The sequence below is a fragment of the Cibotium barometz genome, chromosome 49 (assembly GCF_041138505.1).
Source record: "Cibotium barometz isolate CiBa-2024 chromosome 49, ASM4113850v1, whole genome shotgun sequence".
Lineage (NCBI taxonomy): Eukaryota > Viridiplantae > Streptophyta > Polypodiopsida > Cyatheales > Cibotiaceae > Cibotium > Cibotium barometz.
Window position 1 is genome coordinate 15,747,832 of NC_141094.1, and position 15,460 is coordinate 15,763,291.

A 15,460-nucleotide genomic window follows, 5' to 3' on the forward strand; every position below is an offset into this window, starting at 1 on the left:
TACATCTACATCTACATCTACATGCATACATCCACTCCACATTCACATCCACATCTATACATCTACATCTACATGCATACATCCACCTCTACATCCACATCTACGTCTATACACCTACATCTACATGCATACATCCACCTCTACATCCACATCTACGTCTATACACCTACATCTACATGCATACTTCCCCATCCACATCCACATCTATATCTATACATCTACATCTACATGTATACATATACATCTCCATTCACAACTACATCTACATGCATACATCCATATCTCCATTCCCATCTACATCTATACATCTACATCTACATGCATCCATCCACCTCCACATCCACAACTACATCTATACATCTACATCTACATGTATACATCCACATCTCCATTCACATCTACATCTATACCTCTACATCTACATGCATCCATCCACATCTCCATTTACATCCTCATCTACACATCTATTTCTACATGCATACATCCACATCCCATGCATACATCCACCTCCACATTCACACTCACATCCATACATCTACATCTACATGCAACATCCACATCTCCATGCATAATAAAGTTCTTTTAATTAATCTAGGATGATAGTTCCTAGAATATGGTAGGAATTCCTCTTTTTATGCTTTGAATGAATTTATTTTATGCGTAATTTCTATAAAATTTTGCCATAGCTCCGCTACTATGACTGACAAATCTCAATTTTTTTCTAAGGAATAAAACTCATTATTAAAGAAATAATTAGAATGGTCTCTAATTGGATCATCAATCCATAATGGTCTCTAATTGGATCATCAATCCATAATGGTCTCTAATTGGATCATTAAGAAAACAATTAGAATGGTCTCTAATTGGGTCATCAATCCATAATGGATTGAATCATCAATGTGCATAAACTAAAAGCATAGCAAAAAGCCATTAATTTGGCCTCGAGCATAGCTTAATCTTGGATTAAGGAAAGGCTTTATGAAAAGCTTCATTTGGATTGAGAATGGTTCATGAGTATGACCATTTCTTGAGTGAGAGAGAGAAGTTACATAAAAACCATTAGAATTTTAAACATAAATGGAAATTAACTTCTATAGCATTTATTAAATTATGTAACTCTTCACTACTATTCACCAATTAACTTCAATAGCATTTAAAAAAACCATACCAATTAAACTTCTCAAGCTTGAGAGGGGTTGAGAAGAGAGAATCATTGAGAAATTATAGAAAGATCAAAATTCAATATACTTACCTTATAATTTGCTTGATTCTTTATTCACGGTAGAGGCCCCCGACCAATCAATTGGTTTAGTATGTTGATGGAGCCACCAATGGGGATTGAAGAAAGAGAGAAGTATCAAAAACTAGTGAATTATTAAAGAATTCACAACTCTTGGCTTAGGTAGAGTAGAGTAACAATGCATAAGACACTCTATATTTTGGCTTAGGTGGAGTAGAGTAACAAGCATAAGACTCTATCTAATTTGGCTTAGGTGGAGTAGAGTAACAAGGCATAAGACAAAGCATAAGACACTATATATTTTGGCTTAGGTGGAGTAGAGTAACAAGGCATAAGACACTATGTTTTTTGGCTTAGGTGGAGTAGAGTAACAAGGCATAAGACTCTATATTTTTTTCAACAAGGGGAGGCTTCTATTTATAGGAAAATTTGAGCTCCTAACCAAACAAACTGATTCTAGAATTTTCTAAGTCAGTTTGGTCACTTTTTGACCATTTTTAGGTCAGTTAAGCTAACTTTCTGGAACTAGACTTGAATGAGGAGAGAGGAGAGATGAAATATCTCAATTTTTATGAGTTTAAAACTCATTCAAGCATGTGAAATATGCACCTCCTTTAAAGAATTCCCCTTCCTTACATATGTGTCAAAATTGTATTGCTCATAGTTTTTTACTAATAAACCTTGTACATTTTCAACTCTTCATCTTATGTGAAATATGCACCTCCTTTAAAGAACTCCTCTTCCTTACATATGTGTCATAGTTTTTTTACTAATAAGCCTTGTACATTTTCAACTCTTCATCTTATGTGAAATATGCACCTCCTTTAAAGAACTCCCCTTCCTTACATATGTGTTTATTTACTAATAAACCTTGTACATTTTCAACTCTTCATCTTATGTGAAATATGCACCTCCTTTAAAGAACTCCTCTTCCTTACATATGAGTTTATTTACTAATAAACCTTGTACATTTTCAACTCTTCATCTTATGTGAGCATTTACTCATTTTTGGATATCTTCTTTTACAAATTGGATTTATCTCCTCCCTACACATGGATTGGTGCTATTGGCCCATAGGAACCTTAATTGGACCATAGTCTAAAGATTTCTGAAAATCTAGACTCTTAGGCTAAGGTTCTTTATACCTATTTCCAATTAATTCCAATTGCACATTGAAAAATTCTTTTCTAAATTTCTGTTTCAGGGGAACTCATCTGAATTATAAGAGATATTTTTCTATCCAAAAATATTCAAAATCTGAATATTCTCTCTCTAGAATATTTTCTCTCTCTAGGTTAAAACAGCCACAAACAAGATCTCTTATATTTCAGAAAAGGAATTGATTACAGGGGAATATACTAGACATCAAAAAGGGGTTGGGGGAGGAATCTTACATTCTATCCCACTTAAAAAACGCGAGATGTCCTCATCTCGCAACTAGGAATAATTTCGCAAGATGCACGAATATGCGACTTAGAGAAAAAACTCGGCTCCTGAGCGTATTCTAGGGAAAGGGTCTTCCTTTTTTAAAACAGAAACTTTCTTTTATTTTAGAGAGGGAATAATTATAAGATCAGAAAGGGAGATTCTTACTCCTATATACCTCGAAGGCTGGGGAGGAATCTTACATCCTACCCCCCTTAAAAAGTGCGAGGTGTCCTCATCTCGCAAGGTAGAGGACAGCTCTTATTCTTAAGATCCAATTTTTATTCTGGGGTTGCTTATATTCTGGTCAACCCAACAGAACACTGGGATAAATATCCCTTATATAGAACTCATCATTAAATAACAATTCATTCAGATCATGTCATTCATATCTTTAACATGATAATGGTCCATTAGACCAAAAAGTTTCCTTCGGAACATTCCTCCACGGAAATTTCAGTCAAGCAAGTTCTCAATTTGACATCCCTTATCTTGATCTACCGGTCAAGTATTAATAGTAGCAATCTGACAGCACTACCCCTAATCTCATAGTGATTTGCTGAATTCATTATCATCATTCTAGTTATGAATATCATCACAGGGACTCGTCCCATTCCCCCTCATTGTGGTTTCATTATATTTCAACTAATTTTTAAAAATCAACATTTTTCAATCAGCATTTTCAATCAGAATCCAAATCAATTCATCCATTCTCAAACAGAATTAAAAATCATATCAATCACATTCAAAATCATCATCTAGATAGCATTAACGCTTATAATTTCAAGTCTTAGATTTACTCGTATATACTGTCAGTAAAGAGCTGCAGTATACTCTCGGTATATACGGGTAGTCACGGCCCTTGGGATTATAAGGTAACTACTATCATGTCTAGGCCTCAAGCAAGTCAAGGATTCTCTATAATTGCGGTACTTCCATCTGAAGACTCAATTACCAAATTACGAATTTCAATTTGAATATCAAATTGTATGAATTATCTCACACAATTATAATCTTTTTGTGTCTCTTGATAAATTTTTGATATATTTGTCTTCTCAGTTGATCTTTATTAACCAAATGCTCTGATACAAACTGTAAGATCCCTGTTCCCACCGAGCAACGGATTCGGGGTACTGGCAACGGAAGTAGCGCTTCTCGCGCGGGACAGGGGTCCCACACTCGGGGCCTCGCCCACGGATATCCGGATAAGAGACTAATCCGTCGGTTGTTCCAAAACCGAACCCGGAAAAACTTCCTTTACCGGAAAGCACGGGCGATTCCACCAGGATAACTTTTTACTCTAACGTAGTCAAGATCATTTCTGATCGAGATGATCCGATTACATCTATAAGATACTTAGTCAGTTCAAGGAAGAAACTTGCACTTGGATCATTGGGAACAACGCTTTTTTTCCCATTCAAGAGGCACAGCCGTTGATTCCTATCCATAGAACAGTTACTGTCCGAGATTTTTTTTTTCTATCGTAAAAACAAAAGTTTGAGTCTCGATTTACGGATCCATCAGTCCAGCCTAACCCCATCCAATCCCATGGGTTAGCCAACCGCCCAACCACTGTAGTGATGGGATCCAATTAAAAATTTGGTTAGGTTTTGTCCCGGGTACCAAGGAAAAGAGTTCCAAGGCCCCCTAGCCGGATGTTCATGCAAAATAAAACTAGTCACACCACTCACACACCCAATATGAAATTGCCTTTTTCAACCAGATTCAACCAGTTTAAAACAATCCTTTAATAAAACCATAGTATCATTGATCACCATCTTCCAATTTATCCAATTGATTCTTAATTTCCCATCATTCCTTCATCAGAGTATCTATGGCATCATTGGCAACTAGAACGCTCAGGAGCCGTTTCGATAAATCCTAGCCCATAATACTTGGCGATATAATCACTTAACAAGATGGACTCTCGTTGAAGATCAGCAAGATCAACCAACAGATCCATATAAGGAGCCATGGACTCATCCATTGAAGACCAGCAAGGTCAATCAACCAGATCCATGCTCGATTTCAGAAAACAACTCCAACTCTGTTCCAATATCTTCCTCGACGCACGCGTGGGTATCCTAGGCGACCCAGAGCCCGAGCACCGTATGGTCAGCACCCTCTAGGATCCTTCGCAGGTAACCTAGCGCTTCACGCATAGGCCGCTTCCTTGGCCCCTCATCCACCGTACCGGAAGCTCACCATTTTAATCGCACCGAGGCTGGTCAAGACCTCGGCCGACCTTGCTACGCGAGACGTCCTTCATTGACTCCCCGTCAGCAGTTGCAACTTTCTCATCACGACCTTAATCACAAGACGGTCAAAATGCTCCCCCCAGCATTCTTGACATAAAACAATCATTTACAGACAGCATTTACAAACAGCATTTACAAACAGTTTACAATACAATTTCTATTTTAACTTTCATTTTTCCACATTATCCCTCCTCAATCTACATTACTTATTCCATATTCCATTTATATGTATACTCATCCCATCACATCATTTCCATCTCATCACTTGAGATTCCCTCACATCACAATCGTATATTCACATCCATACATCCACAACTATATGCGTACATTCACATCTACATGCATACATCTACATCCCTATGCATACATCCACATCCACATGCACATTCACCTCCATACATCTACATCTACATCTACATGCATACATCCACTCCACATTCACATCCACATCTATACATCTACATCTACATGCATACATCCACCTCTACATCCACATCTACGTCTATACACCTACATCTACATGCATACATCCACCTCTACATCCACATCTACGTCTATACACCTACATCTACATGCATACTTCCCCATCCACATCCACATCTATATCTATACATCTACATCTACATGTATACATATACATCTCCATTCACAACTACATCTACATGCATACATCCATATCTCCATTCCCATCTACATCTATACATCTACATCTACATGCATCCATCCACCTCCACATCCACAACTACATCTATACATCTACATCTACATGTATACATCCACATCTCCATTCACATCTACATCTATACCTCTACATCTACATGCATCCATCCACATCTCCATTTACATCCTCATCTACACATCTATTTCTACATGCATACATCCACATCCCATGCATACATCCACCTCCACATTCACACTCACATCCATACATCTACATCTACATGCAACATCCACATCTCCATGCATAATAAAGTTCTTTTAATTAATCTAGGATGATAGTTCCTAGAATATGGTAGGAATTCCTCTTTTTATGCTTTGAATGAATTTATTTTATGCGTAATTTCTATAAAATTTTGCCATAGCTCCGCTACTATGACTGACAAATCTCAATTTTTTTCTAAGGAATAAAACTCATTATTAAAGAAATAATTAGAATGGTCTCTAATTGGATCATCAATCCATAATGGTCTCTAATTGGATCATCAATCCATAATGGTCTCTAATTGGATCATTAAGAAAACAATTAGAATGGTCTCTAATTGGGTCATCAATCCATAATGGATTGAATCATCAATGTGCATAAACTAAAAGCATAGCAAAAAGCCATTAATTTGGCCTCGAGCATAGCTTAATCTTGGATTAAGGAAAGGCTTTATGAAAAGCTTCATTTGGATTGAGAATGGTTCATGAGTATGACCATTTCTTGAGTGAGAGAGAGAAGTTACATAAAAACCATTAGAATTTTAAACATAAATGGAAATTAACTTCTATAGCATTTATTAAATTATGTAACTCTTTACTACTATTCACCAATTAACTTCAATAGCATTTAAAAAAACCATACCAATTAAACTTCTCAAGCTTGAGAGGGGTTGAGAAGAGAGAATCATTGAGAAATTATAGAAAGATCAAAATTCAATATACTTACCTTATAATTTGCTTGATTCTTTATTCACGGTAGAGGCCCCCAACCAATCAATTGGTTTAGTATGTTGATGGAGCCACCAATGGGGATTGAATAAAGAGAGAAGTATCAAAAACTAGTGAATTATTAAAGAATTCACAACTCTTGGCTTAGGTAGAGTAGAGTAACAATGCATAAGACACTCTATATTTTGGCTTAGGTGGAGTAGAGTAACAAGCATAAGACTCTATCTAATTTGGCTTAGGTGGAGTAGAGTAACAAGGCATAAGACAAAGCATAAGACACTATATATTTTGGCTTAGGTGGAGTAGAGTAACAAGGCATAAGACACTATGTTTTTTGGCTTAGGTGGAGTAGAGTAACAAGGCATAAGACTCTATATTTTTTTCAACAAGGGGAGGCTTCTATTTATAGGAAAATTTGAGCTCCTAACCAAACAAACTGATTCTAGAATTTTCTAAGTCAGTTTGGTCACTTTTTGACCATTTTTAGGTCAGTTAAGCTAACTTTCTGGAACTAGACTTGAATGAGGAGAGAGGAGAGATGAAATATCTCAATTTTTATGAGTTTAAAACTCATTCAAGCATGTGAAATATGCACCTCCTTTAAAGAATTCCCCTTCCTTACATATGTGTCAAAATTGTATTGCTCATAGTTTTTTACTAATAAACCTTGTACATTTTCAACTCTTCATCTTATGTGAAATATGCACCTCCTTTAAAGAACTCCTCTTCCTTACATATGTGTCATAGTTTTTTTACTAATAAGCCTTGTACATTTTCAACTCTTCATCTTATGTGAAATATGCACCTCCTTTAAAGAACTCCCCTTCCTTACATATGTGTTTATTTACTAATAAACCTTGTACATTTTCAACTCTTCATCTTATGTGAAATATGCACCTCCTTTAAAGAACTCCTCTTCCTTACATATGAGTTTATTTACTAATAAACCTTGTACATTTTCAACTCTTCATCTTATGTGAGCATTTACTCATTTTTGGATATCTTCTTTTACAAATTGGATTTATCTCCTCCCTACACATGGATTGGTGCTATTGGCCCATAGGAACCTTAATTGGACCATAGTCTAAAGATTTCTGAAAATCTAGACTCTTAGGCTAAGGTTCTTTATACCTATTTCCAATTAATTCCAATTGCACATTGGAAAATTCTTTTCTAAATTTCTGTTTCAGGGGAACTCATCTGAATTATAAGAGATATTTTTCTATCCAAAAATATTCAAAATCTGAATATTCTCTCTCTAGAATATTTTCTCTCTCTAGGTTAAAACAGCCACAAACAAGATCTCTTATATTTCAGAAAAGGAATTGATTACAGGGGAATATACTAGACATCAAAAAGGGGTTGGGGGAGGAATCTTACACTTCTCAAACATAGACTAAGTGGTAAGATAGTCCCATATAGCATATGACGTGGATATCGGATAAACATCTAGCGTGGGTGAATCGTTAAGGGCAGAAAGTATATATGGATGAGCAGCCTTATCACGACGAATCCAGTGTGCATGATCAATTTTCCACTGTTCAAAAATAGGACCTTAGGTAATAATAACATCATTTTGAAGTGGATCAACAGGTTGAGGAGGGCATGCAAGAATACCAAGAACAATGTCTCCCAATTCATCTCCTTCCAAAATTAATAGCATCTTGTATTTCCAACCAAGAAATCCTTGGCCTTGGAAAAGAGGAACAGAAAGCTGCCTAGAAGGAAACCGGTTATAACAAGTATGGAGTTTTCCATGTGGGGTTGTGAGAACACGTACAAAATAAGATCGCAAAACTTGCAGACCATGTAGGAGATATGAGAAACGTAGCCAAAAATAGACATGCACCAGACGACGAGCATAAAGTGTAAAGAATAAAACGTGAACCAAAATTAGAACTCTAAAAGTGGAGACCCAGATCTCATGCATGTAAGCAAACTCAAAGGTCTATAAAAGATGAAAATAATAATAAGATAAAGCACTGCGTTAAGAAAAAGCACCGCATTATGACATAACTTGCACGGCAAGTTTTGTATTTAATTGTAGCTTGTACAGTAAGCATCCATCTGAAGCTTTCATGGAAAGCTTTGACAATCAAATCTTGCTTACGACTCAGAGACAACTACCTGTTTTCTCTCACAAAGAACCTGTTTTACTGTTTTAGATGCAGTTTGCCTGAACTGTCCTAACTTTTGTTTCACAACTCCGATTGACAAACTGTTTTGATATGATTCACCAGCACTGTACCATCTACATTCAGCAGCGCTGTACCATCTACGCACCAGCACTGATAGGTTTTGGTTTTAAGGATGCGATTAAGAAACAATTCTAATTACAACAAGTGGAGCTATAAAATCATGTAGGCAACATATAATCAAAAACCAATCAACCCTACATAAAACTGTTACCACCAAAGATCAATCTTGTAAGACATGAAATCATAATCATAAATTGAATAAGAAGACGTAGATGTTTCCCTCATGATTAGAATTGCTCTGATACCATGTTGAGAGAGGGAGAGAGACGAGACAAGAGACACCACATAGCTCCATAAAGAATGAATCATATTAGTTACAAGTCACATATATATAGGCAAGACCTAGAGTGAGTTAGGGCTAGCTTTATATAGCTCCAACACCGTTGAGAGAGGGAGAGAGACGAGACAAGAAACACCACATATGCTCCACACACCACACTATCTCGATTGAGATATTCATGCCATTCGGATCCACATTAATGCCATGGTGTATCCCCCTAGATATACCGCTCAAATGTACATTCAACATATTTAACCAGCCCATCTCCACTGTCCACATATCTCGAACAAGATATTGAAATAAAATCTCAACCATTGAAATACCTCATTCGAGGTATAGAGATGCAATCTCATCCATCCACATATCTCGTTCGAGGTATAGCGATTAATCAAGACCGTTTAAAAACCTCGAATGAGGTTCATCTACAAAATCCGACCTGTCCGCTCACGTCCTACTTTTCATGCCATGTCATACCCCATTTTATTGGGATGACCATGAATTTCGAAAGCCCATTGTGACCAAAGTTGGCACAAAGTCTTGATCAAGATTGGTCCTCGGGATGTCTGAGTATAAATAAGAGTAGTTCCTAAGGAGTGACTTAAGGAAATTATTAAGGAGGATGCTATAGAGGGATGCATCCAAAGGAGAGGTAACAATCTCAAGTGAGGAAAAGCTCTCAGAGGGTTAATAACCTTATTCGTGGTTGCCTAAAGCATAGTGTATCTCCTTTGTGGGGTAACATGACAATGAATACCATGAACCAATGACACTATGCAAAACAAAACGGGTTAGGAGAATAAAAAGTGCATTATTCCTTAGGGATTGACTTAGACAGTGACATCACTCACTGATTGGTTGTCTAATCTAAAGAATGGACAACTGACTCCTTAATGATAGAAAGTGTCATGGAAGATAACGAAAGTATTTGGGAGAATTCAGAAAAAGATGATAGAGAGTGAGAGAGAGAGGAGAAGAAGTAATCGAGCATGTGAGAAGGAAGTTAGGAGTCCATTTGACTATTATGGGTTGTTAAAAAATGTATAGTTGACTAGAGTTGAACAAATGATTTAGATGTTGTTAAAAGTGGACATGAAAGCTATAATATAAATAAATTGAGGGAGTTATGTGTTGAGTTAGAAGAAGAAAAGGTAGGAGCTGTACAGGAAATAGGGGGAGCGAGAGTGGTAATTTTGCGTCTAGAAATAGATACAGTACAAGCATTGCCAGGTGGTTGCAAGATGAGGGTACTCACTTTCGTTCACTCTCTCTAAAATTGGGACATCCACACATCTCGGGCGGAGTATGTCGATCTTGATATCTCCATCAATTAAAACATGACACGTGCCTCCCAAGCCTAAAGCGACATATCTCGAACGAGATACTAACTAATGCCATGCTAGCAGGTTTGGGTTTCCAGTCATCATCCATGTTACCAGTACAGGTCACCGCCAGCCATGTTGAGAGATGGAGAGCGACGAGACAAGAGACACCACATACACTCCACAAGAATGAATCATATTAATCACAAGTCACATATATATAGGCAAGACCTAGAGTGAGTTAGGGCTAGCTATATATAGCTCCAACACTGTTGAGAGAGGGAGAGAGACCAGACAAGAGACACCACATACGCTCCACAAGAATGAATCATATTAGTCACATATAGCTCCAACACTGTTGAGAGAGGGAGAGAGACCAGACAAGAGACACCACATACGCTCCACAAGAATGAATCATATTAGTCACAAGTCACATATATATAGGCAAGACCTAGAGTGAGTTAGGGCTAGCTATATATAGCTCCAACACCCCCACTCAAGTAAAGGTCTCCACGTGCGAGTAAAAAAACCCTTGGGAGCACAAGGGAAAAACCCGAGCTCCTACATATAAATGTATAATGCCACCTTAAAGTCCATGTGCAATGTGCTTCTATATACAAAGTACAAAGAATAAATGTTCATGATGTGAAGTAATGTGTGAAGTGTCCTATAGTCTATAGGCTATGTACAAGTCTAGACAAAATTGACATGACGTGAGATGTGCTTATCTCCAAAAAGAGAGGCCGCCGCAACTCCAAGTTCTGATCACAAAAGTGTAAACAGAGCTTCATGGAGTCCTTTGGTGAAAATGTCTGCAATCATTTGATCAGTTGGACAATGTTCTACCATTATTGATGCTTTCCTTACTTCATGTTGAACAAAGTGATAAAATGAACTGCAGTATGCTTGGACTTGCTATGTTGCACATAGTCCTTGGCTAGACTAATAGCACTTTGGCTGTCACATCTAAGAGGAGAATGACCAATATCAACAAGCAATTGTCGAAGCCAAACCAATTCATGAGCTCCTAAGAAGCAGCTACATATTTAGGCTGTGTAGTAGAAACTACAATACAACGTTGTTTCTTGCTAGCCCAAGATACCAAACAACCATTGATAAAGAAGCAATTACCACTGGTGGATTGCATGGACAAGTTAGATCTTGCCCAATCATCATCTGAATAACCCAATATATTAAGAGAATTTGATGAAGATGTCTTCTTGACGGTGATATATAAGTCCAAAATCTGTAGTGCCCTTCAAGTACTTCAAATTACGTTTAGCTTGAGACCAATGTCTTGTAGATGGAGAGGACAAGTATTGTCCTAATAGATTTGCTGAAAACATAATATCAAGACGAGAACTCATGCCCACAATTGAAGACAACCAACAAGATTAGCATAGGTTTGATTTAAAGCTAATGATTCAGCCTCAATATTTGTAGAAGTACTCCTAGTAGAGCTTGCAAGACAAGGAGTGTTTGCCAAACGTGCACTAGCCAATCCAAACTTTTGAACAATATCTTGGATAAACTTTGTTTGATGAAGAAGCAACATACCATTGTGACGATACCTTTGAACTTGAATACCAAGGCATGAATGGATGTCGCCAAGATCCACCATATCAAAGGATGAGGATAAAATCTTTTTTACTTGTTGCATGAAAGATAGATTATTAGACACAAGTATAGTGTCATCAACATAAAGGGCCAATATCACAAAATGGTTATCCACATTGCGCGCTCAATATAAAGATTTGGATCAGAGAAGCAAGAAACAATCCCCTGAGATGTGAGAAATTGATCAACCATGATCGTGAAGCTTGTTTTAGTCCATACAAAGCATGATGGAGTTGGCATACAAGATATTCCTTTTTGGGAATTGTAAATCCTTCAGGTTGCTCCATATATATATTTCCTCCTTTAAGTCTCCATTAAGAAAAGCCATCATAACATCCATTTGATGTATTTCTAAATCAAATTGAGTTGCAAAAGCTAGTAGTACTCGAATGCTTGTACTACGAACTATGGGTGAAAAAGTGTCATGATAGTCAATTCCTACAATTTGTGAGTATCCCTTTGCAACTAAATGAGCTTTGAATTTATCAAAGGATCCATCTGCCTTTGTTTTAGTCTTGTAAATCCACTTACATTTGATAGAAGTATGATCAGAAGGTAGATTGGTAAGAACCCATGTACCTTTCGAGATCAAAGACTCATATTCAGCTTCCATGGCTTTCTTTCATTGTTCCTTTTATGGAGAGGGCATAGCTTCTACATAAGTTGAAGGATCTTCACAAACAGCCAATACGTGATTAAAGGTTTAAGATCATCACATCATATACATGATTTGCATCGTGCTCAAGTTCAATAGAAAGATCAACATAGATATCAAGATCTGTAGCAGTCTCCTTTGAAACCGTAGGATGAACATCAATAGACTTGTCTCCAATATCCATCAAAAGAGTGTTGTCATCATGCAAATCATTGTCCAAAAGTAGAAAAGGAAAAGAAGATTGAAGCTTTCCATGAAATCTTGGGAGAAAGAAAGAAAGGAAAGGGGTTCTTACCTTAGAGAGGAAGATAGGCTTAATGGAATAGGCTTGAGGGAAGAGGTGTGGTGGGAGGAAATGTTGTTGTGTAGGCATCCTCTCCACATGTGCAAGCAATCGAAGTAGGTAGAAAGAAAAGACTCCCATCGAGACGATGATCTAGGTGGGAGTCTAAGTTTCCAGGTCACTGTACCCAACAACAGTGAAATTTTTCTCCTAACTTCGCTGCTGGGCAGCGATATTTCTCTTTTGAGTAGAATTTTTTCACTGGTGCTGAGTATTGAAAAAAAGTTGCTGTAGTAACAAACGAAATCTTGGAAAATTTTCTATCATAAGTTCTAGATAACTCAAGTGTTTTTATACTAACCCTAAATCAAATTTCGCTAGGTTTGAGATGTTCGATAGTGATGAAGGGTCAGAAGTTGGTTCTGAGGCATGGTTGAGAGAAAAAATTCATTGCGTGTGATAGATGTAAGGGTCAATATATAGGACGACGTCGTATAACAATTGAGCATGTGTGGACGTGTGGGCTTCATGAGGCATTGACATGACCAAGTGTGGATGATAACATGGAGGATAACCATAAGAGAGTGCTAAGATACATACCACAACATTCGAAGACATCGGGTACATTGCAGGAAGGTGGAAAGGCTTCATATGGAAAGCATGACTGAGACATATCTTCGCCAACAAATGAATGAGGTGCCTCCACCATTGCCACATGAGGAGGAAGAAAATCTCATCATGGATGACATGGTCAATGACTTCTTTGGAGACGAGAGGTCATAAATGATAGTAAGTAAGCTCCAATGTCATGAGGAGGAAACCTTGCATAAAGAGGCAAGCACCCCTTTGTATGAGGGATGTTCATACTCGACACTTCAAGAAAACTTGGAGCTATTAAACTTGCACAAACAACTTATGGATGGAGTGATGCAAGTGTCACAAGTCTTCTCAGGTAAGATCGCCTCATTCTATTCTCTTAAATAGCAAATGTCTCATGGTTTATATACTCTCCAAGCTAATATTTTGACATATGATTTGTTATGTTATGTTATAGGCTTCTCATCAAGAAGATTGTTCCCCCTCAAAATCTATTACCTAACTCATGAGATGGGTGTCATAAAATGCTCTCTATGCTAGGTATGGATTACACAAAAATGCATGCATGTTCCAATGATTGCATGCTATTTAGAGGGGTTAATAAGCATGCAAAAAAATGTATACAATGTGGGGAGAGCCTCTATAGGGATGATTCTCAAGGAGACAAACTTCCCCAAAAGGTGTTGAGACACTTCCCTATCATGCCTCGCATATCCAACATATATTTAAATATAAGGGGATTGCAGAACTCATGACATATATTTAAATATAAGGAGATTGCAGAACTCATGACATGGCATGCTACTCATTGCCGCTCAACCGATGGCATCATGAGGATTGTAGCTGATCCATCGGCATGGAAACATGTGGAGCATCAATGGCTAGAGTCTAAAGATGAGCTGTGTCACTTACCTTCTGGCTTGGGCATGAATGGTGTTAACCCATTTGGCTTTAAGTCCACATCATGGTCTACTTGGCCTATTATATTGGTGAATTACAGTCTCCCTCCATGGGTGGCAATCAAGAAAGGTCATATCATGCTTGCTCTCCTTGTACTAGGCAAGTATAAGGTGGAAACCATGGATGTGTACCTCGAGCCTTTGACATTTTAAAATAAGTTTAGCAAGAAGGTAAGCGAGGCTATTTACAAAATGGGAAGCTTTGTGAGGTATGAATCTTCTCTTCAATTCACTAGCTAAGTTATAATGCATATTTGGTATTCTCATGCGCTCACAAGTTATGTATTATAAATAGTACACATGATTGATATGTATGTAGGTACATATCCTTAAAGGAGATTGTAAGATCCCTGTTCCCACCGAGCAACAGATTCGGGATACTAGCAACGGAAGTAGCACTTCTCGCGCGGGACAGGGGTCCCACATTCGGGGCCTCACCCACGGATATCCGGATAAGAGACTAATCCGTCGGTTGTTCCAAAACCGAACCCGAAAAAACTTCCTTTACCGGAAAGCACGGGCGATTCCACCAAGATAATTTTTTTACTCTAACATAGTCAATAACATTTCTGATCGAGCTGATCCAATTGCATCTATAAGATACATGGTCAGATTAAGGAAGAACTTGCACTTGGATCATTGGGATCAACGCTTTTTTCCCCATTCAAGAGGCACAGCCGTTGATTCCTATCCATAGAACAGTTACTGTCCGGGATTTATTTTATCTATCGTAAAAACAAAAGTTTGAGTCTCGATTTACGGATCCATCAGTCCAGCCTAACCCCATCCGATCCCATGGGTTAGCCAACCGCCCAACCACTGTAGTGATGGGATCCAATTAAGAATTTGGTTAGGTTTTGTCCCGGGTACCAAGGAAAAGAGTTCCAAGGCCCCCTAGCCGGATGTTCATGCAAAAATA